Source organism: Pristis pectinata, chromosome 8, assembly GCF_009764475.1.
Source record: "Pristis pectinata isolate sPriPec2 chromosome 8, sPriPec2.1.pri, whole genome shotgun sequence".
Taxonomy (NCBI): Eukaryota; Metazoa; Chordata; class Chondrichthyes; order Rhinopristiformes; family Pristidae; genus Pristis; species Pristis pectinata.
The window spans coordinates 69,424,812-69,452,239 of record NC_067412.1 but is presented as its reverse complement, the minus strand read 5'-3'; the positions used below and the strand labels follow the sequence as shown (position 1 = coordinate 69,452,239).

At 40.2% G+C, this 27,428-nt stretch overlaps 1 long non-coding RNA gene across 1 annotated transcript; it reads right to left on the bottom strand.

Moving 5' to 3' along the window:
- Positions 1-1,066: 1,066 nt before the first annotated feature.
- Positions 1,067-25,771, bottom strand: LOC127573702 (uncharacterized). Its single transcript, XR_007956802.1, has 3 exons — positions 25,709-25,771; positions 2,285-2,351; positions 1,067-1,301 (listed from the first exon to the last, which is right to left on the bottom strand). It is a non-coding gene; the product is annotated as an uncharacterized LOC127573702 (long non-coding RNA).
- Positions 25,772-27,428: the final 1,657 nt, after the last annotated feature.

Sequence of the window (27,428 nt, the reverse complement as noted above, 5' to 3'; positions counted from 1 at the left end):
GAAGGTGCAGAACGTCACACTTTGGGAGTTGCTAGTTTCAACCAAAAAGTTTATTATTTATGAATAACAGGTGAAAATGACCACAAGGACCTGACATTGCACAAATATGTAAAGCTCTTGGAACTTGGAAATTGCTATTATAATTTTCTTTAAATACCAAATACTAAATGTAGTTTAGTAAATGCAGAAGCAAATAATAGCAAAAAATAAAGCTCACCATATTTCTAGAAATAATAGATATACTTTAAGAATGAAAACAAAAGGAAATTGACACACATAATTACTTTAGTTATAGGCCACACAATCTAGGAACTGTCATAGCAAGGGGGTCTAGCCCAGTGCCTCAGTTATACTGGAAGTGCTGGCATTATTTTGTTGGAAGAATGGAATGGAGTTTGATAAAAAGTGCTTAGTGGGAGCCCCAGTATTTTGAAATCCAGACTTGATAGGCGGGTGTTACTATTACTACTTCTTTAGCGCTGGTGACCAAAGACAGGTTTTTATCCCGCAGTGTTTGAAGTGAAGGCAATCACATTGTCCCTGTACATCACTGAAGTGTGTGAAACGTGAGAGGAATCAGAAAGACTGAATTCACTGTTATATGGCGATACATCTTGCAGCAGGAGACCAGTAAACACAAATCCATCCATATCTGAGTTCAGGAATAATTCATAATTGAAAGCTGCCAAGGAACAAGTTAAATCATAGTCATTATTTTGCTGTTATCTGGTGAAATTATTAACACTTACTCTGCACGCAAACTCGGGGGCTGCAAGTTATTTTTCCCATGAAATGATTGATCTTATTTGCTTTCAAACCAAAAAACAGTATTATTTTCATACTTATTTAGGTAAAACAATCTAAACTGTAGGTACAATGATATTATCACAACCTTAATTACTAACTGAAATATAAAAACAATAAATATACAAAAATTTAATCTCGTGCTTATTCTCCACATCTTTTGTTTTAGTTAGTTTTATTCTCTATCTGCTAATTTAGATTGACACTTTCCAACGTGCACTTCACACAATTTAAAAACCATTTAGGATTCCACCATGCCACTTGCAATACTTAAACTAGATACAGGTTAATTGCTGGAATATTGTTTCTGGCTTCTGGTCCAGTTCTATGTATTCTTGGAGCTTTCTTGTGCATGCCTGAACCTTCATCTGCCTGTAGGGGGAATCTGGTTGTTGCTGAAGTATCTCTTCATTGACTTAAACCTTCAGCTACAGTAAGTCACTTCCAGACATTGTCCTTTTGTTCTTCCTCTTTGCGTTGGTAGGGGGTGTCTAAAACTAGAAAGCGTAGGGTTATTGTAAGAGGGAGGAGGTTTAAAGGGATCTAAGTGGTAAATTTTATCCTCTTTGAAAAAGGAATATGAGGGGTAAATTTTATCCTGTTTGAACTGAGCAGGAATGGAAAGTGAAGAGATGCCACATAAAGCAGGTCAATATGTTGGAGAAGGGAGGGGGAGGAGAGGAGTAAAGGGCCCAACAGGATCTTTAGAGAGTTGTTGTTCTCTGAAACTCTGTAAGGAACAATATTTGATAGTATTTTGCTTTTTTACTTAAGGGATTTGACTGAAAAATGCAAATGCTGAGGCCACAACTTAAAGCAGGGCAAAGGCAGTGGTCATACCTGTTGACATTTATATGACAGCCTTCTCCTAGGCTGCTATGAAAAATACCTTGCAATTTATAGCACATGGCAGTGTAAGGCTGATCAATGAAGGTCTCAAGTGACAGAGAGACAGATTCCTCTTATTCCTTTTTACCAGAGCTCAAGCAGACAGAACAGGCTTGGGAAGACTGTCACTGTATGACATGTTACTGACTGCATATACATTCCCTTCTAGCATCTGGTGTTAACTCAGTCCTATTCATGAACTGAAAGGGATTCCACACCTTCTGTCTATGGCTGGTGTGTGATACAGGCAAGTGAATTCCAATAATCCTGGCAGTAATTATTCAGTGAAAAAAAAACATAAAACTGCACCTGCTAGACATCCAAAATAAAAAACAGAGAATGCTGAAAATAGTGGGTCAGTCAGCATCAGTGGAGAGAGAAGCAGACTTAAAGTTCCAAGCTGTTTGAATGACAAACACTCTGATGCTGGAGGAACTCAGTTGGCCAGGCAGCATCCGTGGAGAAAAGCAGGTGGTCAATGTTTCGGGTCAGGACCCTTCTTCATGACATAGCTGTGAAGGACATGTCAGGCATGGAGCTGAATGCAGGAGCATGAGGAAGCAGTGCATAATTAATGAGCAAATCAACTAACCTCAGTCACAGCTCCTCATTCACCAACAGTGCTTCCTTTACAACTGACCATCAGATTGTCCTCACACCTGCAGCACAAAAGTAAAAATGTCAAGAAATGTGCATTCTAATGCAATTTTATAAACATAATCGTGACATCTTGCGCAAAAGGATTAACTAATTACCCTTGTAAATTGTCTTCCTTGTGTTTTTGCCTGCACCAGTGCTGCGACAAAGTGCTCTGCAGTGACCGTAGCACTTGTGGCAGAAGGTCAAGGCAGGAAACTGCCAGTGACCTTGGTGGGTGACTTCAGGCAGCTCTGGGCCTTGTAGAATGCAGATTGTACGATTTCTTCGTGAACCACAGCAGTCTGGGTTGGAAAACAACAGCAGGGGACTGGAAGTCTGCTGATGGTGGGGGCAGGGATACTGTCATCCTCATAGAGGGCAGTTGGTCTATGCTTCAAGGAATCATGGTCATTTTCCCAGGGCGGTGCCCCAGCAAATCACAGTAATCTGTTGGAAAACAGATTAATGGGCTCTTGTGATGCTTGGACATCTTGAACAGTAGTATTCACTGTCATGACTGCAGTAATATAATTTTCAATTACAGGCAACCCCCGCAGTATGAGGGGAGGGGTTGCATTCCTAGATACATGAAGCCACACCTTCTGCACCTGTGTCAAGAAATGTGAGTTGAAAAAATATAAATGTTGTGTTTATTTATTTACTTTCTTTTCCTTTGTGAATTCCTTGAGAGTGGTTTTATTCCGTATCTCAAATTTTTGGATTGTGATTTGTGAATTCTGTGAGGGCAAATTTCGGTTACCCAAATGGCTTTAATGCGGTTGTCACTTGCACAGGAATCAAATCTTTGGTAGAGCTGTTCATGCTTTAGTTAAAGCTGCAGCCCAGGTGCCAAACATTGTGTTGATCTGAGTTACTCCTGTGCTGACAGAGGTACCATGGGCTCCAGGCCCTGAGTCTAGTTAGTTCTGCCCTCCTCCATGCTCCTTGACAATGAAGGCAAACTCTCTTGCAAGTGTTCCAATGCATCAAGCACATCTTTACAGGGATTCTTCAGGCTTCCTTAGTTGTTTGGCCCATTAACGTTCTCCAATGACTCATCTGCAGCAGACTTAATGAGAATGCTCAACCGCCAGCTAACTGATACCTGCACCACTCATTCCCCTCACACTGACTCCTTTTTTGTACTAACCCCTAAAATCCACTCAATGTCTCAGTTGTTGGCTACTCATGTAAGATTGAGTGGTAGTGTCTGTTCATTTTCCATGCTTCGTTCTTTTTTCACATTTAAATAGGAAAGCTCTTGTTCCTGTTCATAGAAAATGAAGATAGGTTGGGCTGTGCTGAAGGGGAAGTGGACTATCCAATTACATAATTCACACTTCCATGCATTGTATCTTTCCCACTTTCTTGCTCACTTTGTGTCCTCCTCACAGTTCACTTGCCCTTGGCTTTCTGTCATCAGCAAACAATAATATATGACTCTCCATTCCATCATCCAAGTTGATAATCATTGTGGTACTTTTACTATTTATTTTCCCTGTTTCAGACCATTAACCAATCCTCCAGCTATAGGAAGGATGTCATTAAGCCATAAAGGCTGCAGAAAAGAGTCACAAGGATGTTACAGGGACTAAAGGGCTTGAGATATAAGGAGAGGCAGGATAGGCTGGGACTTTATTCTTGGAACATAGGAGGATGAGGGGTGAGCTTATAGAGGCATATAAAATCATGAGGGACCTAGATAAGGTGGATGGTCATAATCTTTTTTCCAGGGTAGGGGAGTCTAAAACTAGAGGACATAGATTTAAAGTGAAAGGGGTAAGATTTATAAGGGACCTGAGGGGAAACGTTTTCACACAGAAGGTTTTGGGAATATAAACGAGCTACCAGAGGAAGCTGTAGAGGCAGGTCGGATTACACTATTTAAAAGAAGTTTCGACAGATACATGGATAGAAAAGGTTTAGAGGGTTATGGACCAAATGCAGGTAAATGGGACTTGATCAGGCAGACATCTTGGTCGGCATGGACAAGTTGGGCCAAAGGGTCTTTTCCGTGCAGTATAACTCGATGACCATATGACTAAACCCAAGATTCTTCTAAGGCAGCCCTTCACTGTCTAGGGTGACTTGCAGCAAGGAGAGATTTAGGCAGCATCTGTTCCTCAACTGTTAAACAGCTCTATAATTTTCTGTTTTATTCTTTGATGACATCATACGTCTTACTTTAATATTATGCTATCTTTAACTTTCTTGGCTAGTTAGATCTGTGCCACATTCTCATTATGTATTTTGTTATTTGTAAGTATATATTCATGGAAATTTATGTTCTTTGTGTTAATATTTGCCATTGCTTATCTACTGTCATATCTTTTAATTGAATTTCCAAGTGTGCCATTAATTTATCTGCTTGTTTTTGTGTGCTTGGATGTGGCATCTTTAGCATTACAATTTGTTCCTCTGTGATGCTCTTAATATTAATGGTGTATTGCCATTAGCAAACTCTCTGGGAGCTGAATACAATAGCCCTGGAAGACAGCCATGGGGACTGTAATGTGGGATTGATCGGCACCCGTTGTTTCCACTGCAGGTAGCATTCCAACTTTCTGCTACCTACTAATTAACATGATTGCAGTGCACAGCCAGTTTATTCATGCTGTTGAGCAGCAGAGGCCCTTGGTATGGGGCTCAAAACTCTGAAATGCGAGAATTATTTAAAACAATTCTCTACCACTTAAAACAAGATTGCATCTCTTAAAGAGAGATGCAATGTGGAAAATTATCCTGCACTGTTACCAACTAAGACTTAAGCAAAGAATTTTTCCCTGGCCAAAAATGAGATGGATATGACCTTTACAAATCACCTTTCCTCCCTTCCTCTTCCTCCCTCTTCCAGAAATGTATCTTGCTTTCTTTCCTCCTCACAGTCAATCTTTATTTCCAGAAGATTGCCTACTGGTGCACACATGTCTGGTTAAACTAGTTTGTGCAGAAAATGTAGACAGGGTGAAGTCCTTTAGCATCTTGCACATCACTCCATGTTGTCTTTTGTAACTTTGAAGAACTTTAGAAATAACAAATCCTTTGCCATCTTGACAAAAGCCTGTAAGAATCAATCAACAACTAAACTGCAGAGTTGATGTTTCCTTTGTAATGAAGTGGTTGTGGTTGTGGCAGTGGAGAGCATTCCTCTGACTGCTGAATACATATTCATCCTTGACTAGTTAAGCTAAGATATTTATTGGAACATTGAGCTGAATAAATAGCAGCACAAACATTTCAACAGTATTACATACTGATTGACATCACAATGCATACTTCCAGCAGGTAGAAGCTGTAGAGCCCTTGAGTAGGTTATGGGCTTCAACATGATGCCCATCTCTGATTGCCTCTCGTATGTGCTGCTGCAGGTAGGTGAGATGCAACATGATGCTGTTCCTGAGGCTCTTATGATTGCTCTTGAGGTCACCTTCTGGGTCCCACAGTATTGCTGCTTCTGCAATACCTATTGGAATCTGACCAGGGAAAGCTGCCAAGTGCTACCAGCATGTGGCAACTGCAAAATGTTGACAATAATTAGTGTTACTCACTGATTCAGCACGAGTTTATCCAAACGCTGCCAAACAAGGAACTGATGCAACATCTGTGAAGAAAGACTTGTACAAAGCCAAGCAAGAAAGCAGCTCTGAGGCTGAAGTTTTTTTTTATGGGCTTCTCTGTCAACTCCTCACCTTCCTTCCAAAACTGCTGTGCCCTTAACTTCATTTCACTGACATGTCCCAGATAGCTGAGGTAACCTATGTGGCTCCAGTCAGATTTTAAGACTGCTGTTAATATCACTCAATGAACAATTAACAGACTTAAATGAACAAACCAAGTCTCATTGTCAGTTTCCCAATTGTAGCCGAACACAAACTGGCCTGGTTCAAAAGGTATTCAGAGAGTTGCCATCAACAGCCTTCTCAGGTAGAGAATTTCCAAATTTCCTCCTGAGAAGAGGAACTATTTCCTCATCTCAGACTATTTCTGCTGGTTCAAGTTTTTCCAGCCACTAGAAATAACATCTCAGTTTCCACCCTGTCAATCCTCCAGGAATGTTATATGTTTCAATGAGATCTTTTCTCATACATCGAAGCTCCAGAGAGTATCAGTTTAATCCCTTTGGTCAGTGACTGATCTTCCCCTCTTCTTCTATTGTGATCATTAATACTGACCCACTTGGGACCTAATTACCTAGTCTGTATAAGCAATTGACTTGATTTTAAGCAAAAAGCAAACTGCTGGAAAAACTCAACAGGTCAAGCAGCAGACCATCCTGATGCAGGATCTTGACCAAAAACATTGACCATTGATTTGCCTCCACAGATGGTGCTTGACCTGCTGAAATCCTCCAGAAGTTTGTTTTTGCTCCAGATTCCAGCATCTGCAATCTCTATGTCTCCAACTGACTTGATTTTAACTTTCTGTTGACACACTTGAGTCATTACAATCCCAAATTGACTCAACTTTCTCTGCCTTCTAATCTGGAGAATAATTATTGTTGTTTGTCAATCAAATAATACATTTAGATTTAAGATGTCACTGGGGATACTGCTGCAACTATCAGGAGCTCTTCAGCGTAAGCAATACATCCATCACAAGGTGTATGATTCCATTACCACCCAAGCCCTGACCACTGATGGATACAGATTATAACCTATTTACAGAGCAGCAACTGCTCACCTCTTTTTCACTGTTTAGCGTTTTATATATTGACATTATTTCTCATCTCCAGCTCTAGGTCATACAGTTGTTTTTTTCTAAATCTTTCTTTAGAGTTTCTTAACAAGAGTATTAAAGATTTTGTGGAACTGAACATAGTGCCAAAATGGAAATGATTAAGATTATTTTTGTAACAATATATCTCAAGGATATACTTGTATTTGAGTTCTATCATATTTGTGGAACTCCATAGTGGGCACATAATTCAGTGTTTGGAAATAGCTGCTTAGTTGTTTGTCCCTGGGCTCAAATAAAATATTTACAATAAGACATCCAGAGGGAAAAAAAATCTTTTGTCCTTAAAATATTGAGGTGAGTACAAGAAGCACTGATGCTGTTGCACACATTTTGTACCGGCAAGCAAAGATGAATTCCCAGCCACCTCACCACAGCCAATTTCTTCATCAATCATGCACGTTAACATCAACAAACGCCAAGTGAATAAATGGTAATGAGCCATTCAGCTAGGAAAGCTGCATATTCAATTTTCATCGGTACTGATCTCACCAGAGATGGTAGTTCGGTCGAGGTTTTGGATTAGCTTCAGCAAAGATCTTTATAGTAATTTGTTTGTGTGGAGACATCAGATAACGTCGGAGTCAGTTTTGGCTATGGGGTGCACTACAATTCCATAGTCTGCAGCTCCTCAGTGTCCTGATCCGCAAGCTGAATTTACCATCTGGGAATTACTTGTTTCCCACTTTGAGTTAGCACGTCAGAAAAGTGATGGGGAATTATTGGGAAATAAACAAGCAATCTTTCAATAATGCATCAAAATTAACAGCAAATATCACCAATGCTACAAGCAACCAATGTAATTTCTCAAGTGTTATAAGTGCAGACCGTAACCCCCTGTGAATTTACAAATCTGAGAAGATCAGTGCTGGATAAAACAGGATATTAAAATTAAAAAACAACAATGATTCATCTATGATTAATCAATGCTTCACCACAGACAATTATTAATTACCTTGTGTACTTGTTTTACAATTAATAATCAAACATTATACATTTCAACAAGTTAAATTGACACATTAGATATAAATAACAAATTTTATTCTTTAGTAAATATGTTAGAAGAAGGAAAGAATAAAGATTATGGAATTATTTACAACAAAAACTAATTAAAGCTGCAAAATACTTATTAACATTCATTGAGGTCTCTAAATATGCTGACATGCATTGCAGTGACCAGAGATGTAATGAATTATTTATTTGCTCTTGCTGTAAGAGCTCCCAGTAGATTCCACTGATCATTACCATTGTGACCCGTGAAGTCAGCACCGGAATCAGGAAGCAGCCCAGTGTGCGGATTATCCTAATTAGGGCATGTGGAAGGGCAAGGTACACAGCAGGTTCAATATTGATAGCAGGACACAACTACAGCAGTAGGTGGGCAGACTGCTCTCTTGGTTTCTGTGACAGTCGAAGTATTTTATTAAAATATATATAGGCTGCAATTCTTAATTTCTTCCTAAGTTTCTAGAAAGAAACCTACTTGTTTTTATGAACACTGAAACAGATTTTGCTGACCGGGTTATAGCAGCAAAGTGAATTTTTAAAAATAATTACATGCTATCAATAACTACTATCAAATGAATTGGATTCTGGCATCCCATTATTCCAATAATATTAGTAATGACAACCCACTGATTTGAAATATATAAAATGAAATGGAAACTGATATTAATGTATAACAATTCCCTTTGGCAAAGGGATCGATAGGAATTGAGAATATCTGCTTCTTAAACAACCCAATTAACAAATGTGCATTAACTCTGTTACCTTCCCTTAAAATGCTCCTCTGCACTCTTATCTATATGGCTGAAAAATGAAATTTACAGGGTGAAATCCTGCCAGCAGTAAGCTTATATGTTGGTAGTGTCACAGTCACTTTCACTGTGTATGAAACACTTAAAGAATTATTTCCTGAATTGTACAACTTTCACTTGCTTCTTTCCTATGCTGAAAACCCTGACCCTTTCCTGGGGTCAGGTATATTATAACATTTCAACAGCTGACTGGCAAGTCCTGATATTTCTGGAGGGAGGCATCAGCCATTTTGAGACCAGGGCCGCTATCTCCAAAGATACTGGACACCCTGAACAAACATTGTCTCTTTACAGCTTAGCTTTTCAATCATCACATTTTTTTCATTCATTTGTTTTACACCAGAAACTAAACACGTGTAGTGCTGCATGAGTTTATCCGACTTTTTGGAATGTGCACTGGAGAGTGTCAATGTGTGAATTTGTTGTAAACCAATAAATTGGCTATTCTTTTTTCCTGTGGTCTAGGAATAAACAAGAGCACAATTTCAAATAAGATTCATTCAATATCCAATCTCGCTTTGTAACATGGAAAATGATGAAAACGAATATTTGATCTCCTTGATGTGAGCCAAACTAAATTTATAAACCACCAGATTCAAAAAAACTGCCTCTATTCTTGGAAGATTAGACTATGTTTCACCTTGACTCTTCCAGTCTAAAAAAAATGAAAAAGGCAGCCTCTGGCATCAAGAGATGGACAGATTTAATAAATGTAACCTCTGGCTCCTCCTTTAGCTTTTTGCATTGATTGCTGGCTCACTGAGCTATCAATCAAAGCTGTCACCTTGAATGTGAAACATGTTTGATTGACATAGAAGCTGTGGCAAGCACTTATTTGGACACGATCTCTGAATGGAAGCTATTTTTGCATTATAATCGTGAACATCTCCAGGTTTTGTTAGATAACTCTCAATGTTCTAAATAATCTGGTATATGAGAACTCACAGTATACAATGGACAGCACAATGGTATAGTTAGTAAAGCTAATGCCTCATAGCACTGGTAATCAAGGTTCGAATCCTGATCTCGGTTGCTATCTATGTGGAGTTTGCGTGTTTTCCCTGTGACCGTGTGGGTGTCTCCCAGCTGCTTCGATTTATTTCCATATCCCAAAGACCTGCATGTAGGAAGTTTAACTGGGCACTGTAAATTGCTCCTAGTATGTAGATGTGTGGTAGAATCTGGGAGGAGCTGATGGGCATGTGGGGACAATAAAAGGGGATTAACGTAGGATTGGTATAAATGGGTGCTCGGCATGGGTGCAGACTCAGTGGGCTGAAAGGCCTATTTGATGTTCAATGACTCTATCATTCTCAGACAATAATGCTGTAATAACACAATATCTTGTATTTTTATAATGCTTTCCATGTAGCAAAATATACCAGGGCACTTCACAGGAGCACTCTCAAACCAAATGTGGGCCAAGGTGGGCCACGTGAGAAGATAATAGGGTTGATATTAAAACCCTGGTCAAAGAGTATCTTGAAGGGGAATGGAAAAGTAAGGAACTTGAAAGGTTCAAGAAAGGAATTATAAAAGAGAGTTCCAGAGCTCAGGGCCTAGGCAGCTGATGACATCAATGCCAATGGTGGAATGATTAAAATAAGGAATGCTTAAGAGGCTAGACCTAGCACAAAGATATTTTGGATGCTTTCGAAAGATTAGAGAGATAGGAAGATATGATCCAACACAAGGATAAGAGAAGCAAAGGTAAGAATTTTAAAATTAAGGCATTGCCTAACCAGGGACTAATGTAGACCAATGAGCATAGGGGTGATGGGTGAACCTGACATGTGTGATATAGGAGAGTTTTGGATGATCTCCAAGTTATGGAAGTTATAATGGTGGAGGCTGGCTAGAAGTGCTATGCACAGTTACACAAGCATGGATGAGACTTTCAACAACAGATAAGCTGAGAGAAGGAATGAAGTCAGGTGATTTATTTCGGTGAAATTAGGTAGACATAACAATGGTGCAGATTCATGCTCCAAGGTTCACCTTGTGGTTAAATATGACAGCATGGTATTGGGTGGTGTAGTTCTCTCTCAGGCAGTCACCATGGAGAGGGACAAAGCTAAAAGCTGGAATGAGTTTATGCTGGGGACCACATTCGGTTTCTTCTCTCATCCCAGTATTCATTTTGAGAAAAATCTTTGTTTGTCTGGTGCTGTTTTTAAAATTTTCCAATGAATTAAAAAAATTAATTTATCCATGTCTTAATGAACTAAAATTAGAAATATTAACAATCTACAATATCAAAAATAAAGCAAGCCTGAGAAAATACTCTAAGTACAAATACTCTGGGTTGGTGAAAGAGGAACATTTAGTTAATTATTGGAGGATGACATTTACCATCATATTCTGCAGCTGTAACACATAGTTATGTGCACAGCAGTGCACCTACCCATTTTGCAGTCAGTTCTCAGCCCAAGATTCTCTAAATTATTTATATTATCACAGTGGCATGCCTAGTAGGAGAGAAACTACTGCTGTATCTAAAAGTATGAAGCTTAGCTGATGAACAGCATTGTTATAAGTAGCTGAAGAAGGACAGTACTGTCAGATAAAAGTATTCAGACTTGTCTTATCTGGGAGTTGATAGGAAACATCTTGCAGCCCCATCAGTCTTTGAGAACATTGCTTTATGATTTTACATTTAAACTGCCAACGTAATAATTCAATCAATATCTATACTGGAAGTTTGGTTTACATAAGTGTTCCAATAGAGAATAATTTCTCCAAAGATGCGACAATATTTTCTGTTTTACATTTTACCCAGTAAATCCAATCTGAGGAAGAAGCAAGGAAAACCAGCCACAGTCTGCTGAATTCCTTAATGTATGTGTGCTAGATTGCAATGACTCTTTTGCCAAGCAGCCAATGTGGGAACACATTACGACCAGAAGAGACACAAGGAATACTGCTCTGAACATGACAATGATTTAATTAATATTGCAATGTTTAACTATCCCCCACCACCAACCCATCAGTCACCCTGAGGCCAACTATGGGGATACCCACCTGCATGGCTGACAGCTAGATAAAATTCTGCTGTTTCCTTGGACTTACCATCCAAGTTATGAGGTTGAATTCATCCTGCTTCTGTATGAAGTTCCTCTGTTTGAGATTTTAAAAAAGATTAATTTCTGAAAAGTGGGTTAGCATGTTTAAAATGCTTGAATAAAGGACAAAGGAATTCATACATTACAGCAAAAGCAGATAATATGATGTAGAACACACTTCTATTTCATAATAATTCATGATATTAATACAAAATGTGAAGTTCTTACTGTAAAGGATAATGCTTTATAATTGTATGAGAAAAGTCAGATGGACAAGCAGATCTATTCATGTTGGATCATTTCATATATCAGCATGCTCAAGCCCTTTGATGTTAGCACCAAAGAATACAGAATTTCAAAGAAGTGAAATACATGTTCCAGGCAGTCATATCTCATTGCATTTCTGTAAATTATATCTTAAGTTGCATGTGTTGTTTGGATGTCTTCCTCATGGGTAAGATAGCTGAAGTGTGAACAGTAACTGGTGCATATGTTGATTTAATGATTTGGAGAGCAATAGGGAGATGTAGATAAGTGCTTTGTGTTCTGATGCAGCTGACTTTCCTAAGAACATACATCAAGAGGAATAAATAGAATGCCTTTAGCACTTCTAATTTTATCCAGAAATTAAAACGAAGGTAGTTTTTAGATTTAGTTGGAAAACTTGGAGTAAGATGAACAGCTGGTTTTGGGGAGGATCAAAGGACTTAGCAGATAAGGGCAATAAGAGCCTCCTGCACCAATTCGTTTAGATGCAATGCTGGATTCCTAAAGCATGTGCTATGCATTTGCTGTAGAGTCAGGTTAACTATAATTTACTATAACTTCTTACATATGCTCATGATCACCCGTACCCTGAGACTGGGAATGTCCTTTATTAAATTTGCTGATCAGGATCTGATGACATCAAAAGGGACAAACAGCAGTTTTACTTGGTGGTTTGATCAGGGAAGACTTTGTGGTTTTAATGTCAGAAAATGTTAGAAGAGTTCCAAACTGGCAAGATTCGGTTACCTCTGAAAGCTAGGAGAAGCAGGATTACCCCTCCACATTTCATCAGGAAAGTTTATACCTTCCCTGCAACAAGCTCACTGACTTCCTGATCACAATCTATGACTTTGCACAGTACTGGCGACCACATATTTAGTGGCACCTGATTGCATTGTGCAGCCAGAAAAGCTTTGACTTCCTATCAGCTTCACACTGAGAATTGATCGGAGATCTGGAAATTATGGATTACAACATTGTACTGGCTTCTTTGGGTTATTAATTCTCTGGGAATTAAGGGTTTAGTGGAAAAAGCAGGTAGGTAGATCTGAGTCCATGGCCAGATCAGCCATGATCTTATTGAATGGCGGAGTAGGCTCGATGGGCCAGATGGCCTACTTCTGCTCCTATTTCTTATAATCAGACCCTCTCCTTTAAATAAGAGTAATAGAGTTATACACCGTGGAAGCAGGGCCTTCTGCGCAACTCATATAAGCCAACCAAGTTGTCTAACTGAACTAGTCTCATTTGCTTGCATTTGGCCCATAACCCTCCAAACCTTTCCTATCCACATATCTGTCTAAACGTCTTCTAAACATCGTAATTATACCCGCCTCTACTGTTTCCTCTGGTAGTTCATTCCAGAAACCCTCTGTGTGAAAATGTTGCACCTCAGGTTCCTCTGAAATCTTTCCCCTCTTGCCTTAAACTTATGCCCTCTAGTTTTACACTCCCCTATCATTGGAAAAAGACTGTGACCATTTGCCTTATCCACACCCCTCATGAGTTTATATACCTCTGTAAGGGTTACTCCTCAGCCTCCTAAGCTCCAGGGATAAAGTCCCAGCCTATCCAGTCTCTCCTTGTAACTCAAGCTTCCAGCATCCTTGTCAATCTTTTCTCAAGAGTTGTAACATGATGTCCCAACCCCTGTAATCAATGTCCTGGCCAATGAAGGTTGCTATGCCAAATGCATTCTACACCACCCTGATTACCTGTGTCTCCACTTTCAGGGAACAATGTACCTGTAACCTTCGGTCTCTCTGTTTTACAACGATTGCTAAGGCCCTACCATTTACTGTGTAAGCCTTGCCCTGGTTTAACTTACCAAGGTGCAACACCTCTCACTTGGTCGAGTTAAATTCCATTTGCAATTCTTTGGCCCACTGCAAAGTTGATCTACATCCCATTGTAATCTTAGATAACCCTCTTCACTGTCCACTATACCAACAATTTTGGTGGCACTTGCAAACTTACTAACCATGCCAACTACATTTGATGTGTGGATATTACACTATGCTCTTGGACGTGACTAAGTAAGAGAGAGTGCAGAAAAGATTCTCAAGGATGTTGCCTGGACTGGAGGGCTTGAGTTATAAGGAGAGATTGGATAGACTGGGATTGTTTTCCTTGGATTGAACTGAGTTGTGATCTTATAGGGGTTTACATAATTATGACATGGATAGATAGAGTAGAAAGTCACAGACTGTTTCCCAGGGTAAGGAGGTCTAAAACTAAAAGCTATAGGTTTAGGGTGAGAGGAGAAAGAGGATTTGAGGTGCAAGCTTTTCCACACAGACTGAGGTAAGTATATAGAACTAACTGCCAGAGGAGGTGGTAGAGAGAATGACAATTACAATGTTTAAAAAATATTTGGACAGGCACATGGATTAAAAAAAAGTTTAGAGGGATATGGGCCAAACACAGGCAAATGGGATTAGCTTAGACAGGCATCTTGGTCAACACGCACAGGTTGGACTGAAGGGCCTGTTTCCCTGCTGTATAACTCTATGAATCTATGATATCAGCACATTTGTAATTTGACCAAGAGCAATTTTCCATTCTTTCCACAGTGCCAAATCAAATTTAATGTAAATGAAATGAAGTAAATTTTGTGTAATATTCCTCATGGGAATTCTGTTGCCTAGCATGGATTTTTTTTATATTCCCATTTAGTAGTGTATTTATTGATTGATTGAAGCTTTCTTTACTTGCTGATAAGAGCTTTCAGGCTGCATTCTCTCAACAAGGCTGGTAAAATTGTGGAACAAACCCATAGGAAGTTAAATTAATTCAGAGTCCAGTAGCATTTTTAAAATGAAGTTGTATAATTACAACTGTAGATTTCAGATATCATTCCTTATCGAAGTATTAGCAGAGTCATTTCAGACCTCTTAATGATTGGGAACTGAAGTAGTATTGCACTCTGTAGATAAACCATTCTTAATGGAAATGTAGAACAGAGGACTGGAATTAAACAGCAGTAGATCAGAATAGGTTGGTTCTTGTCTTCTTTGTGCTTAAATCTGCTGGAGCCTTTACTCATTCGTTTATATGCTACCAATCAAGTGTAGGAATAATAAATGACAGGAGTGAGGGCAAAAAGATCCTGTTCAGATGGGTCCATTTAATTTTTTTTAATATATGGTCTGTATTACATAGCTGAACAACAGAGCACCAAGCTGACTGCTGGTAAAACAGCTTTGGTTGAATTTGTGCTTTACATGGTCTCGGGAAAGCTTTCATACTTATATTGTATTACTTTCTGTTCAATAGTTGTAATTGGTCCAGCTCAGTTGCTGCCGTGGTAGAAATTTCATCAGTAAATCTTGATCCAGTCATGTTTCTAGATAATATTTTTCACATCCTGTTTGCTAGCTACTATTCTCGTTTCATTAAAAATGTCTTTTTTGAGACTCACCAGTATCCTGCACAAGTACAGCTCAAGCTTCAGATCATCAAGGCAATCTGGGGGAGTTGGGGGGGGTGCGGTGGGAGGGAAGTTGTTTTGGTGAGTTGCTATGCTCATTAAGGATATTCTGGGAATGGAAAATAAGTCCCTGTAGTATGAAGGCCAGGGGTCAGATGACCGTGACAACACTACTGACCCCCATGGTTGGATGATAGCATTGCCTATCAGGTCGGAAGCTATACCACTGTCAATTAGGGGTCCAGCTCCGCCCCACCCATTAAGAGTACACCTGAGGACTGGCTCATAACCCACCTTTGTTCTTGACCCCGAATCACTGGCTTGTTTCACCTGAGCGGGCTCCACCCCTCTACAGCCCTATAAAAGAGGGTGCATGTGGGCTCTCTTTCTCTTTTCCGATTGCTGCTGGGGTCGAGACCATAGGTGAGAGGGTGCACTTCCACAGGGGTCTAGGAGTGTCCTGAGTAGATTCCCAGTAGCGTAGAGCCGTTGCTTGTCCCAATTCAGGGGGTCCAGACAACGTATTTGTTCATTCCCTGATAGTTTGTACTAGTTAGTTGTGTGTGTGTGTGTGAGAGTGTGTTCACTTCACCCACATTGCGACATTCACCCCCCCCCCCCCCCCCACGTTTCGCGGTCACCCTAGTGCGAGTGTGCATTTGTTCCTTCACATTCTGTTCCTGTGTCGGTCTTTGTGAATAAAATCCTCCTTTTAAAGCACAAAGACTGTGTGTCCAGATAACTTTATCTTTAAGATACCAAAAGAACCTTTCTCATAACAGTCCCATATCTTTACTGAGCAATCAGAACATCATTGAGATAGATAAGGAATAAGAATATCTCAAGAAATGAGTCATGTGAGACATTGCAATGATGTAAGGAATAACATAATGCTACGTTGGACACAGAAGATGTAAAGGCTGTCCTAACAGAGGGTTTCAACCCAAAACATCAACAACTCCTTTCCCCCCACAGATACTGTTTGACCCGCTGAGTTGCTCCAGCAGATTGTTGCTGGAGACTTTCTTCCTGGTTCACCCTAACCTACATAAACATTGGCCAAAGTGAGTTAGGAACAATACAGCAGGGGAGGATTTCTTGGAGTGTGGGAATGATTTTCTGGACCATTCTGTCAAGGAGCCAAGTAGAAGGGAGGCCATCCTAGGAAAGTCCAACTGTGGCTAACAAGCAAAATCAGGAAATTAGGTGACACAAAAAATTCTGCTGATGCTGGAATCTGGAGCAATACACAAAAAGTGCCGGAGGAACTCAGCAGGTCAGGCAGCATCCATGGAGGGAAATAAACAGTCGACATTTCAGGCCAAGACCCTTCATCAGGACTGGAAAGGAAGAGGGCAGAAGCCAGAATAAGAAGGTGGGGGGAGGGGGAGGAGCACACACAGGCAGGGGATAGATGAGTTCAGGTGATAGGTGAGCCCAGGCGATTCAGGGAATTAGGTATTAGACACTCCTTTGTAAAGACAGACCCAAAGTATTTGTTCAACTGAAAATCAAAAAAATGATGATGTTGCAAATCTAAAACAAATACAAAATGCTGGAAACATTCAGCAGGATAGACCACATCTATGGGAGAAGAAACAGAATCAATGTTTTAGGTCAGAGACACTTAGAACTGGAAAGGAGACAATAGAAACTAGTAAAGCTGCAGGGAGGATGGAGGAGAGAGAGGAACGTCTCTGACAAGGTAAAACCAGGATAACCATGGGATAAACTGTAAACAAGGTTATCTGCTCAATGTGTGAATAGGGTACATCAATTCAAGTGAAGAGGGATTGATTGGCTGATGGAGTCAGGTGGGGGAGGGAGAGGTGGAGATACCGATAGAGGCTGGAGATTAGTGGAGATAACAAAGGGTTGCAGATTATAGAACCTGATAAGAAAGGAAGGTGATAAGTAGAAACAAATATCGGAGGGATGTTGGGCAAATGGGAACAGCAGGGGGAGGGGACCCAGTGGGAGGAGTGTGTGGGTGATGGGCAAATGAATTAGGTGTTCTGTCTCAGAGGAGAGGGGATGAGATGCTGTCAAGGACTTTGATGACAATGGTAGAGGGGAAGCAGCGGTTCAGAAAGAAATATGACATTTCAGAGGCACCTGTATGGAAAACCTCATTATCGGAGCAAATATCACAGAGACAGAGGAACTGGGAGAATGGCAAAGAGTCCTTAGGTGAGGCAGTGTGGGATGAAGAGTCGTGGAATTGGCTGTGGGAGTCAGTACACTTGTAGTGGATGTTAGTAACTAGCATGTCACAGGAACCTTGCCTCGTGACTCCCTGGTACATTTTTCCATTTCCACCAACCACCCCAGTTCTTACAGCACTTTTGCTTGCAACCACAGGTGATACAACACTTATCCTTTCACCTCTTTCCTTCCCACCATCCAGCAACCCAAACAGTCTTTACAGGTGAAGCACAGATTCACTTGCACTTCTTCCAATCTGGTGTACTGCATTTGGTGTTCATACTGTTGTCTGCTCTGCAATGGAGAAACCAAACCTGTGTCTGTGGCCTCCTGTACTGTCACACTGAGGCACAATGCAAGCTTGAGGAACAGCAGCTCATCTTCCTTCCTGGAATATTGCAGCCTTTTGGAGTCAAAATTGAATTCTATAATTTCAGGCAATTTGATTTCTCGGCCTGCATCAATCGTTCATCTGTGATATTGGCTCAGCTTGTTTTTTTTTCCCTTGTTCTCTTTTTTATTTTCTGGAAGTGGAGGACATGCCCAGCTTGACCTGCCAGACATGTCTTCCTGCTCTGCATTTCACAACTCCTTTATAGTTTTGTCCATACAGACAAATTGCTGGAGGAACTCAGCATGTCAGGCAGCATCTATGGAGGGAGATAAACAGTTGATGTTTTGGGCGTATGTTCCCACTCTCTAACTGCTCCCATTCACGAATGAACCAGATAGCCTTGTTTACAGCTTATCCCTGTGGTTGCTCTGGTTTCACCCTATCAGAGACATACCCCTCCCCCACCATCCCTGCAGCCTTACAAGATTTTTTTGTCTCCTTTTCAGTTCTGACAAAGGGTACTGATCTAAAACATTGACTCTGTTTCTCCTCGCACAGATATGGCCTGACCTAAAGTATTTCATGCATTTTCTGTTTTTATTTGTTTAACTTCTCTGCTATTTCATTGTTCCTCATTATAAATTCCCTGTTTCTGACTATAAGCGTTGTGTTAGCTTCCAATGGTTGTGGCTTTCCAGCATTATCTTTTGGCTCCTCATCCCCAAACTAGTGTGGAGATGTGCCAAAACCAGAACAGGTGAGACCTGGATTTTTATGCCATGTAAAGCCCTGAATATGAATACAGTGATGGGTTCAAATCCTTTGTTTTCAGGCTTTTATTTTAATTTTCTGTTTATTCTTGAGATGTGGGTGTAGCCACTTAGAATGTGAATAGGCTTAGCTTGTCATGGATATCAATGACTGTTAAGCATGAAGCTGTTGTCATATCTTATTAAGTGACAATCCATCATCCCTGCCTTATAGACTCATAACAACATAATTAATTTATGTTCAGGGATATCACAGGTAGTCATGGTTTTTGATGGCCACTTGCAGCAGGGATGGAAAGAGACCAAAACAGGTCATAAAACCAATTGAATTTTAATAGAGTGGACATTTAAACATTTTAAATTCTTATCTTGTGACTGCATACTTTGGTCAGAGCCTCCTATTACAATCTGGCAAGACCGTCCATATTATTTGCAGTTTCTTTTGCTATGTCATTTGATTATACAGAGAGGTTCGGTCCTTCTTCAATCTTAAATTCTCATCAGTGATGAACTGGGGTGGGGCAGTACTGAGGAGACTATTTTGGACATGTTTCAGTAAACACTTTTGGAGACAAAATTGTATTGCTAGTCATGTTAGGAAGTTGCCTAACTGACAAAATCTCAACATGGTACATTAAAGTTTCTATCCACTGAAGTTAATAAGTGGAATGTAATGAGCTGGGTCTGCATGATTTTGCGTTGTTCATTCCTTCCATTAAACAGGAACAAACGAATCAGAATTTTTAGCTCCTAGTTCAACAAATTTATTTTGAATATTAGATTAACAGGTGTTGATTTACATTAACATATTAGATGAGTTAGAAATATGACCTATCAGAGTACTTGAATGCCATGTTGTTGTTAGGTCCATTCTTTCATTGAAATTATAGTAATCAATCAGGAATAACAATACCATATAAACCATTATCAATCTCACACAATATGCTTTCTTCACCGTTCCTAATGTAAATTCAGTAAGAAAATCTAGGCTAGTGTTTTTAAAATGAAAATTAATTAAGTATATGTTTATTTAATTTAACATTTCTTTCCTTAATGCATCCTTCAAGAGAATAACAAAATAATAGTTATCAATGATCTTCTTGCTAATAGCACATTGTAGGTTCAACCCTGAACTAAACTTTGCTGCAGATAATGTAAGGTTATATCCATTTATAGCATCACTTGCTCCACTCTGCAAGATCAGAGTTGGTTTAATGAAACCAACGTAAATGTTAAGTGGATTTTGATGAAACAATGATGTGTGAAGTATGTCAAAGTTCATCTTTCTCTTGTTCAGAGTAATAAAGATCACTTAAATTACTTTCAGTCCTCAATTACTCTGCACCTGGTGATATACTGCTTTAAAGTACTTCCAAACTTACCACTGCACAGCCAATGTCATTTGAAATAAGGTCAAAGCATATTTCAGGAGCAGATAATTGCACTGAAGAACCATAATAGTTCAGACAAAATTCAGCATCTCATTCTGCATTCATCATTGACTTGATTTGGCATTTTTCAAGTGGTTTTGCAATTCTAATACATACCGGCGTGTTGGATGTGCACAGACATTGTGTGGACAGCTGATGGGGAGATGGCATTGCCTGTCCAATATTGCTAACTAAAGCCCCAATCAATTTTATACAAGAAACACTTCAGCCTTCAGTGACCTGAGCTTTCCCCCACCCGACTTTGAACCACTCCGAAAATCCTTATAGTTTACTACAGGACCACCAAACATTCCTTCAATCCCAATTTACAGTCATTTGCTGTCTGCAATTATGTTGCTGGCTAATGTTTGGCAGGATCTGCAAGCAATTTACTGAGAGATAATATTTCAATTTCTCAGTCTGCTGAGACCAGTGGGGTTTGATGTTAGCTCCAATTAGAAAAACAATTTTTGTTTAGAATCAATGATCTGAGTATCAATTGAGAGCAGGAACAGCTAAATCACAAATATATTACAGTAGTGGAAACACTGCTTGAAGAATTATCATCGGATTTTCCATCCTTTAGTTATCAGTATCCACAATTACACACAAGTCTGAGAGGTGAGCATTTCCATGGTGATAGAATACACAGCATCTTATAGATGGGTGAAGTATTAATAGCTGATAGGATTCATTACTTGCTTCGGGTACAGGATCTCACATTCAGTGCAGCTGTTTTCACTGGAAGTTACCAGCCAATACTCTCCACATTTTTCAAACTCTGTAAATGTGGATTCTATCAGCTTTTGACAGTATGGCTACCCCTTTCACACATAATGGACCATGATCTTCTGTATCTGCTTCCTGATTAATCATATCCAATGTTTACCAACTACAAAATTCCTGTTGCTAAATCCCAACTGCCCTCTTTATGACTCCTGAATAATATGTATCATTTTTTTTCTTATCACACTCAGTTTTGTCCATTTTCTTTCATTTTATATTTGACAAATTGTCCATATTAATATTAACATACATTTGCAGCAGCGTTACTCAGAAACCTTCAGTTTTCTTACCAAAGTGCTTAGAGCTCAATTTTCACACAGCTGGGTGGTTTTCGATCTTCCAGAGGTCTCAGCTTGCACAATCAGAATCTCACAAGCATGCAAATAAATGATAGTGAGTTCTCCATTCAAAGTGCGCCCTCTTGGGCCTTCTGCCGCATTTCAAAATGGTTGTTGAAGAGCTGCAAATTCCCACAAGACACCCTACAACAGCAACTTTTAAATCATTTTCACGGCAGTGGAGAAATCTGATAAAAGCTACAATAATGGTTTTCCTGGTGTATATAATGTTTCAAAAAGGAAATTACTTCTTAACGTTGATATTGAAAGTATTGAATTAGCAAGCTGGACATAACAAAGGCAGGGTATTGAAGAAAATCACCCCAAGAAAGTTGCTGCTACTTAAAATACTTTGGCAGAGACCATAACTGAGTTTTAGGTAACTGAAGGAGTGTGAGACATATTGAAGAGAACAGGTCTGTTTTGCTCACTCTGACAGAGAGCTGCTACTTACACAACGTGGGAACTATCCTCTTTTGATGTTCTGTGATTGTCTGGTATTAAATGATCAGAAGCTTCCACAGTACCTACATAAAAACATGTATAGAGATGGGATGGTACAGTAAATGATGATGATCCTACTGCTGTTCAATTCCAGCCAAGACCAAGGTTGTAATTTATTTCTTTTTGCTGACAACACTGTCTCTAACAGAAATATAATCTGTTCTATGTCAGTCCAGTTTCTTTAGTGCAGCCTGCTACGTGTTAGGGGAGGATCTGTGTTGCACTGTTCTGCCTTCTGCCATGCTGTTGGACTGGGACCAGGCTCCTGGGCAAAGGCCGCACTCAGGGACACACTGGAAGAAACACTATGGCCCTGGATGCAGATGACTAATAAGCTTGTGAGAGCAATGACCTTCCCCCAAATCAAGGACTGCAGGTCACCTAGAAGTTATTGGAGTCATCTCTGAAATCTTGAACATTACAATGACGCAGAGAGTGTGAGGGCTATGTTTTAACTTAGGAGGTAGTTGAACTCTTATTGTCAGATACTGGTTTAGATTCAGTTAGTAGTCAGATACGGAATGATATGAATGCGGCACAGGCAGGTAGGGGAACACAGAGATAGTGGTGGACGAGACTCAGCCATCACCATTGTCCAATGACCATAAAATACTGCTACCATTGCAAATGAGAAAAGAGACTGCAGGGAAGGGGTGGGGGTGGGGGGAATGGATTAGGGTACCATGGTACTACAGATCATTCACGTGTGTTGAACGAAAAGAAATTTGGTAGAGATAGGAAACATCATAGTCCCGAGGATGGATATCCTTCTCTGCAGCAGTGATCAGAAATCCCAAATGATTTTTTTGCGTACCTGGTGACAGGAGTGATGTTGTCTCCTAGGGACACAGAAGGGGACTGATCCAATTGTTTAGGTCCATGCAGGAGCAAATCACATGGACAGAACTAAGAATTAAATTTTGTTAAAACATATTCATAGCTTGGGTTCGGGCAGCATCCTAGGATTAAGGATGATTTGTTTCCATTCCTGTTCTTTGTGATTTGAGATGACTGATGAGACCTTTATGAGATCTGAAAACTCTGCCACAGGTGGGGTAAGAGGTGCCTGATAGGGCAGGTGGTGGTAGGCTGGAGGTGGTGCACTCATTTTCATTTAACACACGAATAACCTACTGATGACATTGGTACCGTAGTCCATTTGCTTCAATTCCCTGCAGACTTTTTTCTCATCCTCAATGGTAGCAGATACCTTTCTAAAACTCATGGAGACACAAGAGATTGCACATGCTGGAACCTGGAGCAAAAACAAACTGCTGGAGGATCTCAGTGTGTCAAGCAGCATTTGTGGAGGCAAAGCGATGGTTGACGTTTTGGGTTGAGACCCTGCACCAGGGTTGAGAGTGTGGAGGTCTCACTCCTCTCTCTTATACTGGCTATCTTCCCTCTACATTCTCAGTCCTGATACAGGATCTTGATCCAAAATGTTGACCATCCCTTTGCCTTCACAGATGATGCTTGATCTGCTGAGTTCATCCAGCAGATTGTTTTTTGTTTTATACAACCTATGATTGGTTTTCAATATCCGAAAGATAGAGGGCAGTCTTGCACAGAGTATTTAGTCTGTAGTGCTTGAGACTCGGGTGTGTAAAATCCAGGGAGGCAGCATTTTGTTGTTAAAAGGGAAGCTGTAGTCACAGAAAAGTGAACTCATTTCCTCGCAATAGCAGTGGGAAATGACAGAAAACACCGGCTTCCTTAGACTCTGAAATTCAGAAATTCTTCCACAAGAGCAATCTCAAGGGACAGTGATCCTCCTATAAAACCACCAGCAACATAAGAATCAACATCCTACTGTCTGAGCCAATGTCGATGATGGTAGATGAAGAAGAAATGTGGTAATGTCACAGTGAGATATGAATGAATGTGCTCCAAGTCTTTGCCGCATTTCTTGTGGAGCCCATTGTGGGTGGGCCAGACCCAGGACCTGCTATACTTCCTGTAAAGTACACAACCATTCTTATGCTGTGGAAACAGCTTTGTTTCTGCCTGAGTTGTACCATGATACTATGCTGACTGATACCCTGCAGAGCACTGATTCATTATAATGCTCTTGGTCCTCTTATTCTCACAAGTACATACCTGTCTGTACTTCAAAAATGGATATGTATTTGGGCTGTGCACTGCCGCGAACCTGGAGCAATCCTCTACCCTTACTGCTGCTGCAGCAGGAACCGAGATGGTGGAAGCTTGGCACCAAGCTCTGCCCACTGCTGTCATTTCCCCAGCAACGAATCATTCCACAGGTTGGTGTGGAGAGGGGGACTGTGAGGGCTGGTGTTAGGTGGGCTGGGACAAATGGTGCAGTCTTTTGGTGCTGAGATGGACCTCACAATCTACCTTGTTATGACCTTGCACCTTATTGTCTACCTGCACTGTACTTTCTCTGTAACTGCAACACTTTATTCTGCATTTTATTATTGTTTAACTTGTACTACCTCAATGCACTGTTGTAATTAATTGATCTGTATGAACAGTATGCAAGACAAGTTTTTCACTGAACCTCAGTACACGTGACAATAATAAACCAATATACCAATTAAAATTTACCAATGAGTGTTAGTCACTGCTGGGGACTGGCATTATCTTCTCTATGTGTTGACAAAACATTCGGATCCTACAGTTCTCCCTCATCACCTCCTGTTGGGTGTGATTGAACGGTTGTCTCCTCCTCTCTCTTTTCAGCTGCACAATCCAACCCAGAGATACCTCCATGGTAACAAGGTCCATGGGATGGTCTCTGGACTTGCAACACCAACCATCATGGGCAGCCATTCCACACTGAACTCTGGTGAAATTCATTGCTAGAAAGTGCCAGATTCCCAGTGCAGCGCACTGTCAGTAACACACCTCCAGATATATAATGCTATAAACGCCCACGTTAGCGCTGATTCTATTACCACGCTCAGTTCTGGGAAGGAATTCTGAGTGCTAAACAATTACCAGGGTGCAACACAAGGTACCAGGGTACTTTCTGATGCTGAAACTCTAGGCTGCTGTCTCCCTCTGCTGTTGGTGGGCATTTGAACGGAATCATCATCAGTAAAGTAGCAGGCAGCTTGGTGCATGAGAACAATCAGCAATTAAGCAAAATTAGTGTTTCTTTCCTTTCAAACAGCCATAAATTAAAGTGTCACAGTTGTTTCCTGAAAAAGCTGTGATGACCATGTCCACATCTCCCCTTATAAAAGAAGGTGGGGTAGGGAGCCATATAAGAATGTTGGTGCATGGTGCCATCTATCATTCATCTAGTCCACCAGAAAGTCAGATTTTATTCTATGTTATTCATTTGGCTGGTGTGATGGTATTGAGGGTACCATCCGAGAGCTCTAAACTTGTCAAGACTTTAAGTTCCTAAGTTCTATCTGGCATAAGTATCTACGAGCACCCACACTATGAGGAGCTTATACTGTATCAACCTACACTTCAGGGACTAGTTAACTTCACTGCTTTAGTCTCTCCGGAAAAATCTAGCTGTCAATAATCATTATTTCAAGCGGTGCATCCCTCCTCCCAACCAAGAGGAAGATACTTCCAGCTAACGAAGCAGGTTAAACACAGTTTATTTTATTTTAAGTGAGACACATTTAATTCTAATAAGTAATTCACTGCAACAACTTGTAACTTATAAGGGATTTCTTAAGAATTTCAAGTTCAACTCTTACAGGCTAAAAAGTCTTACCAACAAGTTGCAGACGAACAAGTCGTCTGTCGCAAAAACCAAAGGCTGAGGAATGAATTCTAGATCCTCTTTCTGTAATCCCTTCTCTCTGTCATTCCCCCTACCCTGACTGCTTTCTAACATTTATACTGTTTCTTCACTTAGTTGACGTCATTGGCATACATGTGACTGGAGTGTTTAATGAAGCAAATGTGGATCCCATTGTCCTCTTGTTTATGTAAAGAGGCTGAGCAGGGAATATTGTTAGAAGTTTAACTTAGCAAACAACAAACATTTTGAGCCTTGGACAATTTCTGCTGTTTTTGCAAAAGGGATTTTAACCTAATGAGTAACCACTTCTTGACATTTGGACAGGACATGCTGCTATGCTGAAAAGCTGAGGTTAGCAACAAGCCTTTCTGGGGCCTGGAAAGTGAATATCCAGCACAGGTTCCATCCAAAAGAGGTGGAAATCCTTAGCATTACCCTACTGCTCATAAATGATTGGAGTTATGAGTGAAAGATAAACAACTTTTCCAAAAAGTAGGCATAGGTATGACGGACCAAATGGCTTCCTTCTGTGACTATGTATGAAAACCTAGTGTGAATTATTACTTAACTACAGATTGCCATTTTATCATCTTCACCCTTTCATTTTCTTTATTGAGGATGTATGTTCTCTCCTCTTCCACTTTCTATCAGCTAGCAACCACACTCTCACATAGTACTGCAAAAGCAGGAACATGATAATTTATAATGTTTATGCCTTGACAACTTAATTTAGTAATGTCCACAGGACATTTTGGTATTAGATTATAATTTTGTTATGAGCGAAGGTGTAAGAGCCAAGAGAAATTGAACACCATTTTATGAAGACAACAGATAGTAAAAATCAGACTTAAAAGTTGAATCACAGCCACAAAGAGATTAAGTTAGTTATATTCCAGTGACTGATTTACCTTCATACAAACAATGTGTGAAGTGTGTTAGAAAGAACATCTAATTACCATGAACTTACACCTTCATGTAATACTTACTTTGATCTTGGAACTGAGACTTACCAATATAATTTTGTTGAAGGAACATATCCGTTGAATTCCATTTGATACATTTAAAGAAAATCTGGCTAAGTACATTGTCTAGAGGTTCCAGTGCACTTACAGGTGTGGTTAGGGATATCTGACCAAAAGATTGGTGGTAGCAGGAGGGGACAGATTGGGACTGTCAATCAGGCAGGTCATCAAGAATTGATGACTTGGGTCCATAGGGGTTTCAGGAACTTCCAGGGTAAGGACCATTGGGAGCTCTGGGTTTTCGTGACCTTTGGGATGTTGGAAGATTGGGAGAGACCTTGGAAAGTCAGATTAGTTCTAAAATCACCAACCTGAAGCATTATTTTTGTTTATCTCTTCACAGATGCTGGCTAACTTGCTGAGAATTTCCATCATTTTTGGTTTGCATTTGGATCAGGGGCCTTGGAACGGAGTCTTAAACATCAGAGGGTCAAAGGAAGTTGGATACATTGGGAGAAATCAAAATGTTTGGAAGTGTCAGGTTGGACCTTGGGTGGTTGTGGATAAGGATAGGTGGGTAAGTTGGTGTGGGGCGAAGGGATGGGGTGCATGGGAGGTCCGGAGGATTAGAAGTAAGTAAGGGATTTACTGAAATCCCAAAACAATGCCATGTACTAAAACTAATTATCCCAGGAGCCCCTAACACTAGTCACATCTGGGAAAATGTT